Source organism: Macrotis lagotis, chromosome 1, assembly GCF_037893015.1.
Source record: "Macrotis lagotis isolate mMagLag1 chromosome 1, bilby.v1.9.chrom.fasta, whole genome shotgun sequence".
Classification (NCBI taxonomy): Eukaryota; Metazoa; Chordata; class Mammalia; order Peramelemorphia; family Peramelidae; genus Macrotis; species Macrotis lagotis.
Window position 1 is genome coordinate 98617483 of NC_133658.1, and position 20098 is coordinate 98637580.

Sequence of the window (20098 nt, forward strand, 5' to 3'; positions counted from 1 at the left end):
AGACTTAAGAATATTCTCTCTCCATCAAATCTTAGTTAATTCACAATTTGCTTTAGCTAGGAGTTAGCAAACTAGTAGGTATTATTAAGCACACTACAACATGCAAGGCATTTTGCTAGATCTAATTATACATTCTTTATAGATCTGCACAATAAAACCATAGGTTTGAAGGGAATTAGGCATTTACAGTTAGAGAGTATCTCTAGAGAATTGATCTTTGCTTCATTTAGAACACAAATCTGTTTGGGGATAATGAAAAATAGCTCATTTTTTTATAATGCTTGTTTTGCAAAATGCCAAGCTTACTTTATATTACATTGGTTACATTAAGGTTTCAAGTGTGATTAACAAGATAAGATTTTCTATATATAAAGATTAAGAAGCCAAAGAATTAATGTGGAGTGAAAGGCAAAGAGGAAGGATTAAAATATGAACCTATAGAAATAAGGATATGCAGAAGATGAGAAAGCTACAGCAAAATCTAAAGCAGAGCTGTGGTCAACCATACATTTTCTAAGAGGGAGAAAAAACTTAAATTTTTGTAAGGCATAATAGCATTAACAAGAAGCAAATTCAAGGACCAGCTAGGTGGCGCAGTGGATAGAGCACCAGCCCTAGAGTCAGAAGTACCTGAATTCAGATCCAGCCTCAGACACTTAATAATTACCTAGCCATATGGCCTTGGGCAAGCCACTTAACCCCATTGCCTTGCAAAAAAAAAACTAATAAAAAAAGAAGCAAATTCAAACTTTCACCATCATCTTTAGCCATTTATGTTGACCCTGTGATACCCTTACATTACAATGAAAACAAGCCATAATTTTAAAAATTGGAATAATATTTCCCTATCACTTATTAAATCTGACATTCTAATTCAGGGCTGTCCAACCTTACTTTTAAAAGTTTTTATTGAAACAATAGACAATATATTTTTGATTTGCCATTCGAGTGAGAGCTCTGCAGTAGCCTGACTTCATGCTGCATTTTGGACAGCCCTGTTCTAATTAATAAAATCAGACTAATTTTAGCTTGACTGATGGGAAAACAAAAGCTGTGATTTTTCTAATAGTCACATTAGAGAAAGAGTGTTGCCAACATTAGAATTTATAAATAACTGACTTTTATACCTAAGGTTAGTTAACTAAACCTATTGATTTTACAATCTTTTAAATAGACTAGTTGTATATTTAACCCTTAAAATCCTTCTTACTCAGGTTCACAATCTTAGAGGCATCAAGATGGAGAGAATGCTGGACTTGGAGTTAGGAAGATCCTAGTTCAAATGTGACCCCTGAAACTTCTGTGTTTTTGGGCAAGTTGCTTGACCTCTGCCTCAAATGCAGAGCCTCAATTGTGAAATGGGGCTAATATTACTACCTACTTTCAGGGTTGTTAAGAGGATCAAATGAATATTTGTAAGGCCCTTAGCACATAATGGATAGTGTTTCCTTTCTTCTTCTTTCTTCAGTTATTCATTCTCCCATATCCTATCAATTGCCAGATTTTGTAATTCTCCCTCCCCAGGTTCTTTTAGAGTATGTCCCCCTCTATATCCACTCACAGCTGCTGTCTAGGCCTTCATTACTTCTTGCCTAAACTATTGTAATATTGTTCCATTTGAGTCTCCTTCCTCTAGTCTCTCTTTAATCATTTTCCACACAGCTCTGTCACATACCTGCTCAAGAATGCCTTCTTGTTGCCCCTAGGATAAAGTACAAATACCTCTGTTGGACATTAAAAATCTATGGGATCTGACCTCGGGCTTTAATATATCACAACCCCCTTCAGGAACTCTGCATCCCTGTGACTGACCTTCCTATTCCTAGTAGAGAATTTTTGCACCTTTATACAGTTTGTACCCAATTCTTTGAGTCTTTTAGAAACTTAAATTTTTTCTTCAAGGACCGGCTCAAGTACCAACACCCTGTGTGAAGGCTGTCTTTAATTTTCCCTATTCCCAGGTACCCTCCCTCAATTCCAGAAATTAGCTGTGTATTTATTTATCTCTTACATGTTGTATTCTAGAAGCAAAAAGATGAAGAACATAAAATATTAGTACCTAACAATTGCAACATAATTCTTAAATCTTGACTTTTGTTGATTATATAAGAATTTAATGATTTCATTTTTGTTCCACTTTACACCTAACAATCTGAAATTTGTAAACTGAATTTGTAATCTGAAGTTAGCTTGCTAGAGAATCTAGAAGATAGAAACAAGAGGCTTAGGAGAAATTATTGTGTGTGCATGTCTTGCACAATATTATCACAATATTATTGAGTGCATTGGTAAATATAAATCTACATGCTTTGTTTATGAAAAATTGGGCTTTATGATAAGTAGTCAGTACAGAAAGAGCTTTTTTTTCCCCCTTACTCTATTCCAGAGAGCCATATAAAAGAGGAAGAAACAAAATTCAGGTATAAACTTATCAAAAATGATGGAAAAATACAGTATTCTACACCCATGGTCCTTCCTTTACTCTTTTGGAGAGGGTGTATTTTTTTTTCAAGACAATGAGCTTAAGTGATTTGCCCAAGGTTTGAGGCTGAATTTGAACTCTGATCCTTCTGACTCCAGGGCTGATGCTCTATCCACTGAGCCACCCTTCCTTCACTCTTAGGAATTGGGAGAGATACCTTCTCATAGTTGTATATATTATATTTAGAGTCCAAATTTGTTCATAATTTCAAAGCACTGTTTCAATTGTTATTATTGTTCTTTCTTTTTACATTTTTATATAGTTTTATTTTTTGTTTTTGTTTTTAGAAGAAATCTTTTTTTATTTTACTTTATTTTCCCCCTACATGCAAAAACAAGTTGCAGCCTTCAACTTTTAAAACCTTGAGTTCTGACTTCTCTCCCTTCCGCCCACCCCAATCTCCAGAAGCAGCTGCCTTTGCTGATTCAATGATTAATAAGCGTCACTGGGCTGTGCTCTTCTCTGGTGTGACAGTTTTCCTGCTGATCTTCCAAGCTGTCCTTGACATTTCCTGGGCTGGAAACCACTACCACTGTCATTGACCCAGTTGCCCCCACGTCCTACTCCTTGATGGCTGGGATGGTTCTCTGGTGCCGCGTGGCCATGCATTCCTCTCTCATCCAGTGCAGTAGTCCTTTCTCACTGTTCTTCCAAGTTGTCTTGGACTGGAAAATTGTTTTACTCAATCTTTTTGTGGGTTCTGGCACTCTAGAAATTGATTAGAATGATTATTTAAAGATATTTGGAATTGTTTGAGGGATAGCTCCAGTGAGTCCCTGCCTTAACTCCACCATCTTGGCTCAGTCTCTATATTGTTTTACTAGTTCTGCTTACTTTAACTTTGTATCAGTTCAGATAAGTCTTTCCCTGCTTCTTTGTGTTGGTCATATTTTAATTTCTTACAGTACAATTATGTTCATCTAACAAAGTTTGTTTAACTCTGGGTTTTAAACTGGTTTCTGTGAACTTCTAACTTAAATATTGTGATAATCATTTTCTTTGTAATACTCAATTTTTTAAAATGAATTTAAAACTATTATTCTGAGAAAGGGTCCTTAATTCCACCATTTTGCTTTGGAGGTAGATGGGTTCAGAACAAATATTTGTCCTTCATTTTCTAAGAAGACCACAACATCAGGGAGGTAGACCATGACAAACGTATGAATTGGATTTGAGTGAGGGGGAGGCTATGCTAAGTCACCAATATAACTTTCTCCTCCAGAGCCATCTGGGTCTGATGGCCAGAAATAAATCAGGACAACTGGAGATGGACCTGAATGCGAGGGCAGTCAGGGTTAAGTGACTTACACAAAGGTAGTGCTCTATCCACTGTGCCACCTAACTGCCCTGGGTTCAGGGCAAAAATGGGTTAAGAATTCACTTGACCGTTCTGGAAGCAGTGCATGATTTCTACTTTGTTTCCATTTCTTACCTACCATCAAAATTGCTACTGTAAATATTCAGTGTATAAGGAAGGGATGTTTAGGTCTTGTCATTGACTTGTCAAAGATTTTTACCCATTAGTGCAGTCTCTGGGTCAGAGAATACGGACATTTTAATTGTTTTCTTAACATAAATTAAAATTGCTTTCCAGAATGGTTGGACCAGTTCATAACTACCAGCAATGCATGACTGACCCATTTTTCTACACCCCATCCCAGTATTAGCTGTTCATTTCTTTTGAAATGTTTACCAATCTCCTTAGTTTGAGATAAAATCTTAGATTTGTTTTGATTTTCATTTTTCTTATTATTAATGGTTTAGATCATTGTCATGTGGTTATTAATAGTTTACCATTCTTTTTAAAAATTATTTGTTCATATTTGTTAACCTATGCATTGGATAAATATTTCTGTTCTCTCTAAATCTTTAATAATAGACTCTTATTAGAGATAGTTGACCCATATATATTTCTACCTATTTAACTGCTTTCCTTATCTCAGTTGCATTAATTTTGTTTATGTATCGATGTTACCTATTTTATCTTTATTTTTGCTGCTTTCCTTTATTTAGTTAAGAATTCATCCCCAGATATTGTTGAGAAAGGTATCAGATCTGGTTTTCTTCTAGTTCTTTTTTCAGTATGATCTTTTAATATGTATTGGTTTTGAATTTCTTGTAGCATAAGATGAAGCTATCAGTCCAAACCAAACTCTTGCCACACCTCTTTTCATTTTTCCTAGCAAATATTGTCAGTTAGGTTCTTTCCTGAATAATTTATGTTATTGAGTTCATTTATTTCTGATTCTTCCTTGTCTTCTTGTTTCATTAGTCTATTTGAAAAAAATTACATTGTTAAACATTTGATTTCCAATAATTTGCTAGCTTCCCATAGAATGCTGCCTCTAGTCCTGATTAGTATATACATAGTCCAAATTACAAATATTTCTATGTAAGTCCTTTGAACAAACCTTAAAACTCCTTGTTTATGAATGAAATCCCTTCAGTGCTCTAAACAGAATCTTGGAAAGCTCTGCTGCTAATTCTGGTTTGTTGGACTGTTGGCTAGGGTGGTAAGTCAATTATACTAGCCAACAAGTAGTCTAGTTTTTTTTTCAGTATCTTCTGAAAGCCAATACCTAAAGCACTTTTGTAGAAAAACTTTGACTCCAACAACTTTCTTTCTCAACTCTTCCCAAATGGAGAGTTTTTGTTATTTTTTATAGGCCCAGAAGATAATTAAAATATTCAACAAATATTTTCTCCTTGGTGAAAAGTACTATGCTAAAATATTTTCTCAAAGAGTTTATAATCTGATCAGGGTGGGATTGGGGAATTGTGTACAAATAACTGTGATATAAGAGAGAATATGCAAATGAGACTGGTGATTTGATGATAGTGCTCCAAGGAGGGAGTAGTCATAAGGAAAGTGGTCAGGGAAGACTTCATGGGAAAAGGAGCAAATAAGTTGGACTTTGAAAGAAAGGAAGGAATTAGGCAAAACTAAATAATAAATCAGATCATTCCAAGTTTGGGAGATAGGAGGAAAGAGCAAGATTAGAACAAGAACAAGCTCTGATTTCAAGGGAAAAAAGAGTAAAAGTTGGAGAAATATATTGAAGTAAAATTTTAGAGGGTCATGAATACAAGAATCGGGAAGTTTTGTTTTATTTGGTAGACATCGAATAACTATAGACACATTTAAAATAGAAGTAACACAATCAGTGTAGGAAGGCTACTGGGGCAGAAACAAAGAATATTTTGAGAGTCCATAGGATTATAGGAGGTTAGATGTCAATTAGTCCACCTTTCTCATTTTAAAAATAATATAACTGTGTACCAGAAAGGTAAAAATGATTTGTCAAAATTACATAGTGGCAGAGATCCAGTCCCCTGATTATTAATTCAACATCGAGGCAGAAGACCATAAGAGCCTAAAGTATAGTTTCAGTGGGAGTAGAAAGATAGAGACAGATATGCATAAATAGAAGTAGACAACTGACTCTTTCCTGTCTTTCAATGAATAATTTTCAAGATGACTCAAGTTATACAAGACTGAGTTACTGGTGGAATGATAGTACAGTTAACATAAAAACGTCAGAGATGGGAGGGACCTCAAAGAGCATTTAGACCAACCTTTATCTGAATCGGAGTGCTCTGTACAACCTAGTCTTTGCCTGAGGACTTTCAGTGAAGGGGAATTACTGCTTCTTGAGAAAGCCTATTCTACTTGTGAATAGCTCTGATGATTTTAAAAATAAAATTCTTGATTTCAATCATAAATTTATCACTTTTCAACTTCTACCTTTTCTAGTTTTGCCCTTTGGGGTTAAGCAATCTTAAGTTAAGTCTAATCCATCTTCTACTTTTCAATACTTAAAGGCAGTTATCCATGTCCCCCAGAATCTTTTTCAGGGGGAAATCTTTTTTTTAAATTTATTTTTATTAAAGATATTATTTGAGTTTTACAATTCTTCCCCCCCATGGAAAGCAATATGTCAATCTTTACTTTGTTTCCATGTTGTACCTTGATCCAAATTGGGTGTGATGAGAGAGAAATCATATCCTTAAAGAAGAGACTAGAAGTCTAAGAGGTAACAAGATCAGACAATAAGATATCTGTTTTTTTTCCTAAATTAAAGGGAATAGTCCTTGAAATTTGGTCAAACTCCACAGCTCCTTATCTGGATACAGATGGCACTCCTTTGCAGACAGCCCAAAATTGTCCCTGATTGTTGCACTGATGGAATGAGTGAGTCCTTCAAGGTTGATCATCGCCCCCATGTTGCTGTTAGGGTATACAGTCTTTTTCTGGTTCTGCTCATCTCACTCACCATCAGTTCATGCAAATCCCTCCAGGCTTCCCTGAAATCCCGTCCCTCCTGGTTTCTAATAGAACAATAGTGTTCCATGACATACATATACCACAGTTTGCTAAGCCATTCCCCAATTGAAGGACATTTACTTGATTTCCAATTCTTTGCCACAACAAACAAGGCTGCTCTAAATATTTTTGTACAAATAATGTTTTTACCCTTTTTCATCATCTCTTCAGGGTATAGACCCAGTAGTGGTATTGCTAGGTCAAAGGGTTATGCACATTTTTGTTGCCCTTTGGGCTTATTTCCAAATAGCTCTCCAGAAGGGTTGGATGAGTTCACAGCTCCACCAACAGTGTAATAGTGTCCCAGATTTCCCAGAACCCTTCCAACAATGATCATTATCCTTCCTGGTCATATTGGCCAATCTGAGAGGTGTGAGGTGCTACCTCAGAGAAGCTTTAATTTGCATTTCTCTAATAATAATTTAGAGCATTTTTTATATGGCTATAGATTGCTTTGATCTCCTCATCTGTAAATTGCCTTTGCATATCCTTTGACCATTTGTCAATTGGGGAATGGCTTTTTGTTTTAAAAATATGACTCAGTTCTCTGTATATTTTAGGAATGAGTCCTTTGTCAGAATCATTAGTTGTAAAGATTGTTTCCCAATTTACTACATTTCTTTTGATCTTGGTTACATTGGTTTTATCTGTGCAAAAGCTTTTTAATTTAATGTAATCGAAATCATCTAATTGGTTTTTGGTGATGTTCTCCAATTCTTCCTTAGTCATAAACTGCTTCCCTTTCAGGGAGAAATCTTATAGAGGTAGTATTGTTTTTGTTTTTATATTGGCACAACCTGACCATGAACAATTAATATTTCTCCAGTTAGTTCTTTTACATTCTTTTCTCCTGAAAATTATATAAGATCACATTAACTTTTTTTATGCCATTTCACATTATTGGACTTTTCAGTTCACAAAAATTCCCCCCCCCTTTTTCATAAGAAATTGTGTCTACCTATGCTTCCCTATCTTGTACATGTAAAGTTGTCACTTTGAACCCATGTCTATGATTTTGTTTTTTCTATTGAATTCCATTTCAAATCGTGAAGTTTTTAAACAATTTTTTTCCCCTATCAAAGACAGTGGAACCATGAATTTAAACTCAACGCCCCAATCCCAGATATGCTGAATGAGGAAACAGAAATCACACTTAAAAAAGTAACAAAAAAAAAATAAATCCCAAAACAAAGAAAGGAAAGATTTGTATAGAGGGAAATCCATTTTAGAGAGATGAGAATTTTAAGGGGTAAATTTTCAAGCTATCTGAAGGGAAAATAAGATACCAAAGACCAGGGGAAAATATCTTGTACTTTAATAATTAATTCATGGCTTGGGTTAAAGCAAAGACTTGGGTTAGAGATTTATAGGAACTTGGTACTTGAGAAACTAGAACAAACATAAACTTATTATTATGTGACATAGCAAGCTGGCAAAAAAAAAAACATGCACTTGTATTCTGTGAATATATAGACAGACATAGATTTGCCCCTATGGAAACTCATCCAACTTGAAGGAGGAGGAAGGCATGTTGAGCAAAAGTATGTTCTCTAAGTTGGGGTTCAAGCAGGACAGTTGTAATCCCTGAAAATAGACTTGGTTGTTTATAGGTAATTGATGCCAGATGTTGGAGGGGAAATTCCTAAGATGTGAAGAAATTCCTGGGGTCACTCACTTATTGATACCAGTCTTGGGAGGGGTATGGAGTTTCTTTAATTGGATCAGAAATTGAGTAAGGATTTGAATTGACTCTGAGGTAGCAGAGGCTTACAGGCTGCTATATTTGCCCAAGAGTTTTATCCAGTCAGAATCTTTGAGCATAAACTGTTTGCGACAAGGTTAAAATAGGTCACCCAGTGGAAAAAAGTACAAAACTTTGTCACTGCATCATGCTTTATGAGCATTAGGATCACTTAGCCTAAGTGATTCCATATTAGCATCCTATCATTTTAACTATAATTATAACATAAAACAATATAAAAAATCACAATTACCACAATAATTCCCAGAAGGGGGAGAGAGGAAGTAATGGAGAGAACATTACTAACTCAAGACTACTTATTATAAAATGTTTATAAGAATAATTTGCACAACTCACTAAGGACAACCTTAGACAATAGTAGTAGAAGAAAATGAACAGGCTTTTCTAAGTAACATTCTACAGTATTTTCACTGCTATGATTTACCAAAAGCTAGAGTGAATACAAGATACCATTGTGGTTATTGACCTTATAAAACAATGACTTTTGATTCCATAAAATGAAATGCCACCTTAATACATTTTCTTTTGAGTGCCTTCTGCCAGGACATAAATTACCTAGGCACAAGAAGTCTGAATCCCCTTAGTTTGTGTTGATTTCTAAATCGTTGTGCAGAGCACTGATAAAGCTGTTCAACTGTTCTGGGCCAACAAGCATATACAAGTGCTGTGGGACACTTTCACCAAAAATGTCACACTCTTTGCTATTGAGCTATTAACAACAACTGTAGGCTTAGTCCTTCAACTAGTCTAGACCTATCTCACTGTGTGGCATGATCATCATCTTCTCTACAAGGATCACTCATTCATTCCATAAGCATTTATTAAATACCAGTTTTTGCCAGGCATTGTCTAGGAACTGGAGATTCAAATACAAAATTCTCAGAAGGTTTCAACTATATGTTAGATGGTCATTAGGGTGCAGCTGCAAAACAGATGGTAGTTCCTCTTTAATATTATTTCCACTGATAAAATAGTTTCTGATGTTGAACCATTTGACAGTGCCATAGACTGGTGGCTAGAACTTTCTTTTCTGAATCTTCAGTAACTGAGACTATAGTCCTGACACAAACAATTGCCAGACTGCATCTCCACAGGGTTTGCTTTCCAGGATGATGCCTCCAGTCACAGGAATGTCCACTGGAAACATTACTCTTTGCCAAATTGCTTGGGTTCAGAGTCTTGGGCCGTTGCCATCCAGGTCTGAGGAAAGTGTTTGGACTTGCCTTGTGCATGCTTTTTGTCTTAACCTTAGAGGGTCTTGCTCCTTCAACTGATCCTTGCCTGCCCTAAGAGGGGAAGTTGATGGGGAGGACTGCCACTTTACTTCCACGAGAATTACTTCCCTGATGAAGGCTGTGCTAGAAGCAGGATATGTGGTCTGGTTGTCTTGCTACCACAGAGTTCTTGGGATTTTCTGAATATTCACTGCAGGGATAGGTGGGCAGCCTTGGAAATGGATGATGAGGTGTTTGTGGGAGAATTTAAGTTTGAAATCTGCTTAGGCCTTTGAGAACTACTAGTGCTTGAAAAATTCATTACCCTGTCTGATAAGAACTTTTTCTTAATTTAAACTTGGCCTGGGGCAGCTAGGTGGCACAGTAGATAGATCACCAGCCCTGGAGTCAGGAGTTACTTGAGTTCAAATCCAGCCTCAGACACTTAATAATTACCTAGCTGTGTGGCCTTGGGCAAGCCACTTAACCCCATTTGCCTTGCAAAAAAACCTAAAAAAAAATTTAAACTTGGCCTGTCTTCATACAACAGAAATGTGTGTGGTAGCTGGTGCAGTGGATAGAGCACTGGCCTTGGACTCAGGAAGATAGGTGTTCAAATCTGGCCTCAGACACTTGCCACAGTCATTGTATGACATTGGGCAAGTAACTTAACCCTGATTGCCCCACATCTAGGGCCATTTCCAGCCATCCTGATTCATATCTGGCCACTGGACTCAAATGATTCTGGAGGAGAAAGTGAGACTGATGACTTAGCACAGCAGCCCCTCACTCAAATCCAATTTATGTGCTTGTCATGGCAACACCTCCCTGATGTCGTGATCTTCTTTGAAAATGAAGGACAAACATTATTGCATGTATACATACACAAATACACTCGAAGACACATTCTATCACCCAACTGTGTCATGACCTTTTTTTTGAGGAGGGGGTGTATGTAGCAGAACCCTAGTGAAGGGTGCCTAAGTTAATTTAAAATTATCTGCATTTTGAAGGGAAAAGGCTGTTTAGAAGTACAAAATCCTGAAAAGAACAAGTATGTTTTGATACTTTTAGACCATGTATACTTGCTAGTAAAAAAGCAAAGTAATTTCATTTGAAACTAGATTGATTAAAAAAGTTGTTTTAAAAATAATTTTAAGTCTCCTAAAAATGAGATGTAAAGCTTTGTGTACATCACAACATGTGTTTTTACATATGCCTTCATTGACATGTATTGGTTCAGGTTGGGATCTAAATATTAGTTGTATGGTCACTGTCACTTAAAAGTACCAGAAAGTACCTTTTGTTGTGTTCTGTGGTTTGATTTAGGGGGTGTAGAGTGCTCATTTTAAAAAGTCATTTAACTTTTGCTTCCATTATCTTGTGGGAAAGAAGTTTAAATAATTTAAAAGTCTAAAACCATTATTTCTGTCTGTCAGTAATATAAATTAATGGTGACAACCTGGACACTAAGCTAATTGTATTGCCAGAATCAAGTGAAAAGAACAGTTCTTTAATGCAGAGTATTTTAGAATCATTAACTGTTAGAGCGGAATAATACCCTTTTATTGAAAATCTAACATTTCTATGCCAGTATTAAAAGATGACTTGAAACATGCACTTGAATTAAACTATATTTGAAGTTATCCATTGGAATATAATTGAATGTGTCATTCTTTTTTGAGGAAATTTCAATAAGATATAGACCATGCCAAGATTATTTTTCTCCCTGAATAACTCAAAATGACAGTGCCCAGCTGGGGCTGGGGCTACATCCATAGACTCACAAGTCACTGCAGTTTAAAAACCAAATCAAACTCCATTCGTTATGTATCTCTTTATATTTGAGTTTGGGACTGTATGAGTGACTGATCTGTTGGGAAAAAAAACTAATCCATGTTGAGTGCCTTCTGCTAGGAAATAATTCTCTGAACACAATGTCTGGTTCCCTTTAGTTTATGTTGACATGTGTAGCAAAGTGATTGTCAAAGATTATTAAGCAGTAGCTTTAAAAAATGTGTTGAATTGGAAAACAGTTGCATAAGAACAAGATTTTTAACTGCAGTTCTTGACTATCTTTCTACAAGTAAGTTGAACCCATTTGCAGTAAAGGGTAAAATTCATTCTTATTTCAGATCTGTCTGTGTAGAAGTATTTTCTATGGTTTACTCTATATACCAATCCCTCCTCTCCCTTACATTCACAGAAGAAATTTTCAGCTCTAAAGAAATGTTTAGATATATGGACTCTCTAGAGGAAAAGAGAATTTTAGTTCAATAAAAATTACAGGGCCTGCTGTTCACAGAGCACTGGGTGGCAAGGTCCCTACACTCATATAGTCTAGTAAGGGGGAAGGTCAGGATAAAATGTATTTACAGATCATTGTGAGTCCATTAGAAGAATGAAGTCGGGGCGGCTAGGTGGCATAGTGGATAAAGCACCGGCCTTGGAGTCAGGAGTACCTGGGTTTAAATCCAGTCTCAGACACTTAATAATTACCTAGCCGTGTGGCCTTGGGCAAGCCACTTAACCCCTTTTGCCTTGCAAAAACCTAAAAAAACAAACAAACAACAACAAAAAAAGAAGAATGAAGTCTATATGGGGAAATGTCATTAATGGGAATCAAAGAAGAATTCATTAAAGGGAGGGATATTTGAGTTTAAACAGGTAGGAATTGTATTTGTGTAATGGACTTATAGACTCCTTGGAATAATGTTTTTAAATCTATAAAACAAAATACATGGAATTACAAAGGATGCATATTGAAATGAAGTTTTATTAAATTGTTTTCAAAGTCTATAAATCACAAGTTTAGAGTCTGTTTTAGAAATGAATTACCTAATTTCAGAAGGATGGTAATAAGGATCTTTTACTAGACTGGTGATAGTGAAAGAGAGGAAGCAACAGATGAAAAAGATGTGTTCTTTCTAGAAATATTAAATGCAGAGCACTCTTAAAGAAAAGTCTTTTGGATAACACATGTTCTGTTAGTCTCCAGAGGCATTCCTGGTTCTTTAAAAAACTAGGTGAGTGGGAATTTAGGATTTTAGAGGTTATATTAGTTGGAAGAAACTGGATGGAGGTAGATTAGAAGCTTAGTAAAATCATGTGTGAAATAATGAATTTTCAAGTTATGGTGGGTTCTGTGGGAATGAAATGGGATGGATTCAAGAAGTAATTTGAAACCAAAAGCAACATGTTAACCCTGTATTTAGAGGGTGTCAAGGAGGATTAAAGATGGCTTCAAAGTTTCCAGATTGGGTAACAGGTAGCCTGTAATCTGTGAAGCCAGGGAACTTTTGAGCATTAGATTGGTCAGGAGGGGGAAGGAGCGTTCAGTTGTCAAATGTCCAAAGTAGAATTAAGCAGCGAACAGACATTAGATTATATTATTATGTCTATTAAATACTAGATGTCAGTGGAAAATATGTCATAGAAGTTGAGATGGGGAATTGGTCCATGGTATCCCCCAAAATAGAAGCTTTTAAAATAATATTATTGTTCATAGACACTGAAATATTTGAGTAAATATATGATGGTGTTTATTTACAAAAAGGATTTCTTAACCTTTTGGTGTCAGTGGTTCTCTGACAGTCTTGCAAAGTATATTACCACCCCCCCCCATGCGTTTTAATGTGTAAAATAAAATACTAGGATTGCAAAGAAAAATAATTATTTTGAAAAACATCTGAACTGAGAGACTTTGATTATGTGCTGTGCTAACTCTAGTAATTTTGAAATAGTGATAAACCCAAATGTTATTTTGAGAGATCTGCAACAGAAATGGAACATGAAAATACTTGTGATTTCTATTAGTGAAAAAGTCATAGGTACTGAGAATACTACTGTGGTTGGTTGTCTTATATTCATCATAGAAAGAAATACATAATGTCAGGTAGAAGTTAGTGAAAAGAAATTTTCTCATTCAATTCACATGCCCTGAAATAGCTCTGACCTTCTTAGGGGCCCCTTTTGCTCCTTTTTTCTTAATGTAATGTCTAAGAGATGCAGATAGTTTTATGCATAAAATTTTACTTTGAATTTAAAACCCACCAGGTCCCAAGAAGTATGAATATCTTGTGTCAAGATAAGTAACAATAACCGAACATTTTGTCCTTACAACCCTGGGAGATAGGTACCATTATTATTCCCATTTTTCTTGAGAGAAGTTTAAGTGAGCTGCCCAGGATCACATGACTAGTAAATGAGTGAGTCTAGATATGAACTGAGGAGCTCCTGAGTCTCTAGTTCATCAACTGCTGTATAACTGCAATTTCTCTGAATCTAAAAAGGCATCTGAGAAAATTCCTTTCTTAAGGGAATAGAAAATAACTTAACACTATTTACTCCAGATTATCAGAGAGGATAACAGTTTATCTAAGGTCCATGAGAACCTTAGATTAATGAATTAGATTTTTGCCTCTGAGCACTTTGGGAAGTAGAGGTTCATCTTCCTCTGCAGAAGGAAAAGGCAGACTTAAGTTTTGTTTTGGTTTTTTTATAATGACTAGTTTTTTTTAATAACATTCTTTATGTTCTTTATTTTTATACTAAGAAAAATGTAAAACATTTTGTAATTTTCTTGGAAAAATTAAAAAAATTAAAATTGTCTTGCCCCTTCCCCTGTTGTTTTTTCACTCTACTAAGGTAAGAAATTGGAAGAAATTAAGTTCTCTATCACTTTTATATAGCTTCTCTGTCTACGGTATTATACAGTGATGATGCTCAGTTACTTGAATATACTGTAAGATTTAGTAATACTTTCTGATTCATCAGAGATAATAATAATAATGTTCAGTGTAATCTGAATGGGTTTTGAAGGTGCTTTTTAAAAGTACTTTAGATATGGTAATTGTTAGCCATAGGAGTTTGCTATATAATCAGCAAATATACTGGGGCATATGAATCTTCTAAAATTGTCACAGAGCTATAAAGTGGGAATTATTAAGAAGATTGCCATTCTTAGTATACTTTTTCTTTCAGGTTCTGAAAAACTTTAGTATGACTGTTAAGAAAATATTCATGAAAATTGGAAGACATACTTTTCTCCAGTGAGTACACCTTGGTTCTCTTTTACTCATTTAGAAACTTGGGTTTATAATTGGTATGCTTTCTAGAGGTTGGGGAGTTGGGGGGAGGTGGGCAGATGGGAAGGAGGGGTAATCTTGGTGGTTTGGGTAATCTTCTTAAGGATATATCACCTTTGATCTATGATCATTAAATACTTTTACTTAAAAGTAATTGGGACCTTAGAATCATAGATTTTGACCTAGAGGGGGGAATCCTTTCTGGTCATAAATTGCTTGTCCAAAGTTGCACCAAAATGCTCAGTAGCAGATCCATGATTCAAACCTACATCTTTTGACTTTAAATCTAGCACTTTGACCCCTGTACCATACCATGCCTCTAGTTTGACATGTATTTTGAAAAATCATCTCTGAAGTTAGTTTTGCCTCTAAAAAATATTATTGTTAACCAGTCTCAGATTTGTGAATTCCATAGTATTTATTCCTGAATGTCTCCAGACATGAGAAAAGATAAATGCAAAAGAGATTTCAAAAGAAGACTTTATGATTCTTAGTGATGGATTTTAATATGACAAGTGAAAGTGAAGAAAGATTTAAAAAAATCACCCAAATGTCCAGATTATGGAAATTGATTCTGCCTGATACTTCACTAGGAAATGATTTCTTCATTGCTCCACTCATCCAAAAGGCCACTATCTTAAGTGGTAGTGATCTATTATTCTCCTGTTTTCCTTTGCCATTGAAGACTTTTTAATTTAACATTCTACCAATAAAGCTTTTTCATAAGTCATGTTCAAGATTTTAAGGTCTATCTTATCATAGGATTAATTGAAGGAAATAAGAGAAGCCTTGGGAGCATCATTATAAGAATTGTCTTTAAGTATCTGAAAGAATATTATTTGCTGGGAACGAGACTTGAAGTTTTTTAGTTTATTTTTTAGTTGTTTTAGTTGCATTTCCAGTTCATTAAATTGTTCTCTCTCTTTTGATGATGAAAGTTTATAAAGTGATAGTTTTCCCCCTAAGAACTACTTTGCTTGTATTCAAAAGTTGTGTTATTTTCTATCGTTGTCACTTTATTAAAATTGCCTGTTATTTCTTTCTATAATTTATTCTTTGATCCACATATTCTTTTGCATTCTATTTTTGAGTATTATTTAAGTTATCTTTTTTCAAATGCCCTTTTATTGATATTAATTTTTATTGCATTGTGATAAGTAATGGATCTGTTTAATAATTCTTTTTCTGTTTTTGTTTGAGGTTATAGTATAGCCCACTGACAGTTTTTGCAAAGGTACCATCAGCAATTCAAAAACATTCAGTCGATCTTCATGTTGATATATTAACCCTATGAGAAATGAGGGTTTAGGTTTTCAAAAACAGCAAAAACTGTAATGTTTCCCTAGAGATTATAGAAAATGCACTTTTCTGCATATACAAGTCTGTAGGACAAAGCATTATTTCTGATAATACGCACATTTTCTAACACAGAAACCTTGAAATAACCCACAAAATGTAGTACAGAAAATAAAAGTGATACCATGAAAAAACATTTTTCTCACAAGTAATTCCCTAGAATTCTGTAATTTTTTTTAATGCTAATAACACAATTGATTTAAGAAATACTCACTTTTTGGGGTGGCTAGGTGGCGCAGTGGATAGAGCACCGACCCTGGAGTCAGGAGTACCTGGGTTCAAATCCTGTCTAAGACACTTAATAATTACCTAGCTGTGTGGCCTTGGGCAAGCCACTTAACTTCATTTGCCTTGCAAAAACCTAAAAAAAAAAAAAAAAAAGAAAAGTGACTGCTAATGAATACATGAAAATGACATTACTAATAAATTATGTGGATGCTTAAAGTTGTTGAAATTTAATTGGAGTGTTGAGGATTGACTGTATATTCTTTTTAAGTGATCACTAGAGACATAGCTAACTTTACTAACAATTCAAATTCTTAAATTCTTTTTTTTATGCCTTTTTTTGTTAGTCTTGGCTAATTCTTGAAGAGGTACCTTAAAATCTTCAGCTAAGTTTTTTGATTTAAAAAATTTTGTATTACTACCTCAGGTTTTTACAGTACTTAGATTTCCCTTTATTTTTGTCCCTCTCTTATTTACCCACGAAAAGTTTAGCAAAACTAACCCAACATATGGGGCAAATATATGCAACATTCCGTGACCACAGTTTCCTACTTTTGCAAAAAGAAGGGAACTATGGTCATCTATCTTCTTTTAGGGTGTTTTTTTTAAAAAGGTTTTTCCAAGGTAAATAGGGTTAAGTGGCTTGCCCAAGGCCACACAGCTAGGTAATTATTAAGTGTCTGAGGCAGGATTTGAACTCAGGTACTCCTGACTCCAGGGTCGGTGCTCTATCCATTGCACCACCTAGCCGCCCCCTCATCTATCTTCTTTGAGGGCAAGTTTGGTCATTATAATTTCAGAATATGCTGTTTCAACTATTTGTTCTTTTTTTTTTGCATCAATTCATTGTCTTTTTATGCTTCTCTGTATGTCATGATCATTGTTTCCTTACAGCACAATATATTCCAATATATTCATGTCCTACAACTTTTTCAGTTATTCCTCATTCAGTAGATACTAGCTTTATTTGTTTCCAGTTCCCTGTTCCTACATATATATCTATATATCTATATACATATCTATATGTATATATATAGATATATAGATTAGATAGATAGATAGATAGATATAGATATATTGGTGTATCATGGATACTTTCTTTTTCACATTATTGACCTTTATGGGATCTTTGTCTGGTAATGTTATCTCTGGGTATGGATAGTTTAATCACTTTTAACATGGTTTCAAAATGCTTATGCTAATTCACAGCTCCACTAATAGCATCTAATATTGTTATTTCCATCTGTTATCATTGCAAATATAGTGAATATTAGGTAAAATTTCAGAGTTCTTTTGATTTGTATTTCTCGTATTAGTGATTTGCATCATTCTTTCATATAGCTGTTAATAGCTTGTGATTCTTTTGAGAACTATTTGTTTATATATCTTAATCATTTTACCTATTGGGGAACCATTTTTAAATCTTACATGTTTCTGTTAGTTGTCTTTATATCTTGAATATCAGACCCTTATTAGAGATAACTGACATAAAGTTTGCTTCCAGTCAGCTGACTCCCTCTTTTATCTTAGTTATTTTAATCTTGTTCAGGCAAAAATTTTAATCTATTTTATCTACTTCTATTCCTTCTTTGGTTAAGAATTAGCCCCTTAGATATAACTGTGACTAATTTTGTAACTAATTTTGTTGTTTAGTCATTTTTCAGCTGTGTCAAAATCTTCATGATCCTATTTGGGATTTTCTTGTCAAAGATGCTGGAGTGGTTTATCATTTTCCTTTTCCAACTCATTTTACAGACAAAGAATCAGAGGCAAACAGGGTTAAGACTTAACCAGAGTTACGTAGCTAGTGTCTGAGGTTGGATTTGAACTCTAGGCCTGGTGTTCTGGCCTCTGTTGCACCTAACTGCTTCTGATTTTTTTATGTAATCTTTATTATTCAGGTCATCTTTGTGAGAAATGCATAAGATATTCATTTAAATCTAATTTCTGCCAATTTCTTTTCAGTTTTCCTTTTATTTTCAAGATCTTTGAACTAGTTTGTTTCACTAAATTACTTTTCTAATTATGATCCAATTCCAGATTGTTTTGATGGCTGCTTTTGGTCTAGAAGTGCTATTTTCACTTTATTCTTACTTTTTTCCATTGTTTTTCTTGATATTCTAATGCTTTACTCTAAAGTTCCTTACTTGATAGTTTGCTTGGTATGACATTCAATTTGTAAATTAGTAAATTAAAACTATTGTTTTGTCAATTTTATTTTATAGACACAGATCAGACATAAAAACTGAATAAATAATACAATCTAACTCTTTACTGTGTTAATTTCTTACTTTTCATATCCCATTGTTCTAACCTGCAGAAGATAAAATACTAGATTCTATCAGATCATTTCCTTCCTCTGTAGAGATAATTTCCTCCTTAGAGATAATATAGTAGAAACTCCAAATAGAAGGTCATTCAGTGAATCACAGTAACTGCAAGTTAAGAGAAACCCTCTGATATATTTTGTGCTTGGCCAATATGATAGTATTGATACAATTTCTTTTGAAAAATTTTTAATTTAATTTTTCCAATGAGCAGAAATCTGTTTTCTCTCCCTTTTGCCTCCCCTTCTCCATGGGGGAAAAAGAGAAAAACAAAACCCTTATAACTAATAATATGTACAGTCAAACAAAACAGATTGCTACAATGGCCATGTCCAATATGTCTTTCTGCATCCCATCACCCCTTTGTCAGGAGGTGTGAATAGCATTAGCTCTCTGGATTGTGGTTGATTATTGTGTTGATGAGTTTTTCTGAGTTGTCTTTACAAAAATGCTGTGATAGTATGCTTTGTTCTCTTTTTTCTGCTGACTTCTCTGTATCAGTTCTTACACATCTTAACAGGTTTCTCTTCTGTCATTTCTTAGAGCACATTAATATTCCATCACATTTTCTATCATATTTTTGTTTAGTCATTCCCCCATTGATCCTCCTTCAGCTTCCAGTTCTTTACCAAAAAAGTTATTATGAATATATTTGTGTATATGCTTCTTTTCCTCCTTTCATAAGGCAAAAGTATAGCAAAGACAAAGGATATGCTGGGTTCATTAACTGTGGGACATAGTTCTAAATTCTTTTATACAATAGTTGAACTAATCAGCAACTCTGCTCTTCCCAAATTTGCTATCTTCCCTTATTTGTCATCTTTGCATCTGATGAATATGAAGTAAAACATCCATGTTATTTTCATTTGCATTTCTTGAATTATTAGTGATTTAGAGCACATTTTCATGTGACTCTTGATTTGTATTTCTTGAGAAATTGTCTTTTAATATCCTTTGACCAGAATTGCTCCTATTCTTACACATTTAAATCATGTCTTTATGTATCTTAAAAACCATACTTAAGAGAAATTGGCTATGAAGATTTTTTTCTGAGTTACTTAGCAGTGAATTACCGAGTACAATTTCATGATTTTTCCTCATGTAGTCTCTTTCTTTGATGCCTATTTTTTTATGCTAGTAGCAGATTGTTTTGATAACTGCTATTTTTAATTTTATGGAATTAAATTTGTCCATTTTAATTTGAGTGTTCTTTATTTTTTTGTTGGGTCATGAATTCTTTCCCTGTCAGTAGATCTGAAAGACAGTTACTTCTGTGCTCTTCTAATTTTGTTTATGATATCATGTTTTATGTCTTAAGGCA

At 34.5% G+C, this 20098-nt stretch overlaps 1 protein-coding gene across 6 annotated transcripts in view; it reads left to right on the forward strand.

Annotated features, from left to right (window-relative positions):
• The window catches only part of SOCS5 (suppressor of cytokine signaling 5), a 144746-nt gene that overhangs the window by 80678 nt on the left and 43970 nt on the right, over positions 1 to 20098 (forward strand). For 3 of the 6 annotated variants that reach the window (XM_074205285.1, XM_074205272.1, XM_074205278.1), the window contains exon 2: positions 14766 to 14833. The exons of 1 other annotated variant lie outside the window; for it this stretch is intronic. The gene's annotated coding sequence lies outside the window, so the exon portion shown is untranslated. Of the gene's footprint in view, positions 14834 to 20098 lie in introns of all 6 variants that reach the window. 2 more of the 6 variants (XM_074205302.1, XM_074205262.1) reach the window with 1 other exon arrangement.